Here is a 2,672-nt window from a genome sequence, read left to right on the forward strand (position 1 = left end):
GCCGGGCACCAGGGGACTCAGCTGGGGCAGAGAGGCTGGGCACCAGGAGGCACACCTAGGGCAGAGAGGTCGTGCATCATGCGAATCACCTGGGACATCCAACCAGGACACCTGGGGGTGGACCTGTGAAAGAGACGCCAAGCACCCAGTGTCCACCTGTGGTAGAGGCTGGGCACAAGGGTACCCCCCTGGGGCAGCGTGCCGGCACTAGGGGGCCCATCTGGGACATCCAAACAGCACACGTGGGGGCCGATCTGGGGCAGAGAGGTCAGGCACCAAGGTGCCCAACTGGGATCCAGAGAAACTAGGTACACAGTGTCCACCTGGGACAGAAAGGCTCGACACCATGGAATCCACCTGGGACAGAGAAGTTAGGCACTAAGGGCTTCAGCTAGGCAGAGAGGCTGGGCACCCGGAGGCGCACCTAGGGCAGAGAGGCCGTGCAACATGCGAACCACCTGAGACATCCAACCGGGACACCTGGGGGCCGACCAGCGGAAGAGAGGCCAAGCACCCAGTGTCCACCTGGGGTAGAAAGGCTGGGCACTAGGTGGCCCATCTAGGACATCGAAACATGACTCCTGGGGGCCGATCTGGGGCAGAGAGGCAAGGCACCAGTGTGCCCAGTGGGATCCAGAGAAGCCAGGACCCAAATTTCCACCTGGGACAGAGTGGTCAGGCGTTAAGGGGTTTACCTGGGAGATAGAGGCTGGGCGTGACAGGCCCCATCTGGGTGGGAGAGGCTAGTACCAGGGGGGCCACCTAGGAAAGCGAGGCCTGGCACTGGGGGCCCTCCTGGGGCATCTAACTGGTACACCAGGGGCCTCAACTGGGGCAGAGGAGCCAGGCATCAGGGGGGCCAACTGGGATCCAGACAAGTCAGGCACCCAATGTCTACCTGGGACAGAGAGGCTGGGCACCAGGGAACCCATCTGGGATTGACAGAAGCTAGGCACCCAGTGTGTACATGGGACAGAGAGCCCGGGCACCTGGGGGTTCACCTTGGACAGAGTGGTCGGGCACCAGGGAGCCCACCTGGGATCCAGAGAAGCCAGGCAGCAAATGTCCACCTGGGACAGAGACACTGGGCACCAGGAAGTTGCTTAGGACAGAGATGCTGGCACCAGGAAACCCACCTGGAACAAAGAGGCTGGGCACTAGGGGGTTCACCAATGGCAGAGTGGCCAGGCAACCAGTGTCCACCAGGGACAGAGAAGCTGGGATCCAGGAAGCCCACCTGGGGCAGGGAGGCCTGGCACCAGGAACCCATCTGGAGCAGAGAGGCTGGGCATTAGAGGGGCCACCTGGGATCCAGATAAATCAGGCAGAGAGTCTGGGCACTAGTAGGTTCACCAGAGGCAGAGAGACTGGGCACCAGGGCCGCCACCAGTAACAGAGAGTTCAGGCACTAGGGGGTTCACCTAGGACAGAGATGCCGAGCACCAGGGATCCCACCTGTGACAGAGAGGCTGGGTTCCAGGATGCACACCTTGGATCCAGAGAAACTAGGTACCCAGTGTCTACCTTGTGGCCACCTGGGATGGAGATGCTGGACGCTAGGGTGATCACCTAGGACAGAGAGGCCAGGCACTAGGGGGCCGACTTGGGATCCATAGAAGCCAGGCACCAAATGTCCACCTGGAACAAAGAGGCTGGACACAAGGGGGTTCACCAATGACAGAATGGCCAAGCACCCAGTGTCCACCAGGGACAGAGAAGCTAGACTCCATGAAACCCACCTAGGGCTGAGAGGTGAGGCACTAAAGGTTGCACCTAGGAGAGAGAGGCCAGGCACCAGGGAACCCACCTGGGGCAGAGAGGCCGGGCATCAGGGGGTCCATCTGGGATCCAGATAAATCAGGCAGAGGGTCTGGGCATTAGTAGGTTCACCAGAGGCAGAGAGACTGGGCACCAGGTCCGCCACCAGTGACGGAGAGGTCAGCCACTAGGGGATTCACTAAGACAGAGAGGCCGGGTTCCAGGGTGCACACCTTGGATCCAGAGAAACTAGGTACCCAGTGTCCACCTGGGACACAGAGTCCAGGCACCAGGGAACCTACTTGGGACAGAGAGTTTGGGCACCAGGGTGCCCACCTGGGATCCAGAGAATGTAGGTAGCCAGTGTCCACCTGGGACACAGAGGCCCTGCACCATGGAACCCACCTGGGACAGAGAGTCTTAGCAATAGCGGGTTCTCCTTAGGCAGAGTCCGGTAACTAGGGACCCTCCCTGGGAAAGAGATGTTGGGCACCAGGGGACCCACCTGGGATTCAGAGAAGCCAGGCACCAGGGTGAGCCTCCTGGGACATAGAACCAGGGCACCAGTGGGCCCACTTGGGATCCAGGGAATCCAGGCACCAGTGTTGACCTAGGATGGAGATGCTGGACACTAGGGTGATCACCTAGGAGAGAGAGGCCAGGCAGTAGGGGGCCCACCTGGGATTCAGAGAAGTCAGGCACAGAGCGTCCACTTCAGACAGAGAGACTGGGTACCAGGAAACCCACCTGGGCCAGAGAAGTTAGGCACTAAGGGGTTCACGTAGGACAGAGATGCCGCGCACCCTGAGCCCACCTGGGACAGAGAGGCCGGGTGCCCAGAGGCCAACCTAGGGCGGAGAAGCCAGCCACCAGGTGGCCCACCTGGGCCATCCAACTGGGACACCTGGGGGCTG

The 2,672-nt window shown here is 60.9% G+C and overlaps 1 protein-coding gene across 2 annotated transcripts in view; it reads right to left on the reverse strand.

Annotated features, from left to right (window-relative positions):
- The window catches only part of LOC123522426 (putative GTP-binding protein 6), a 114,474-nt gene that overhangs the window by 4,269 nt on the left and 107,533 nt on the right, over window positions 1-2,672 (reverse strand). Inside the window, exon 3 of one of the 2 annotated variants that reach the window (XM_045296491.1) lies at window positions 8-123. The exons of the other annotated variant lie outside the window; for it this stretch is intronic. The gene's annotated coding sequence lies outside the window, so the exon portion shown is untranslated. Of the gene's footprint in view, window positions 1-7; window positions 124-2,672 lie in introns of those variants that run through there. 2 annotated transcript variants of the gene reach the window in all.

Source organism: Echinops telfairi, unplaced genomic scaffold, assembly GCF_000313985.2.
Source record: "Echinops telfairi isolate 266 unplaced genomic scaffold, ASM31398v2 ScPeMD7_7409;HRSCAF=8447, whole genome shotgun sequence".
Taxonomy (NCBI): domain Eukaryota; kingdom Metazoa; phylum Chordata; class Mammalia; order Afrosoricida; family Tenrecidae; genus Echinops; species Echinops telfairi.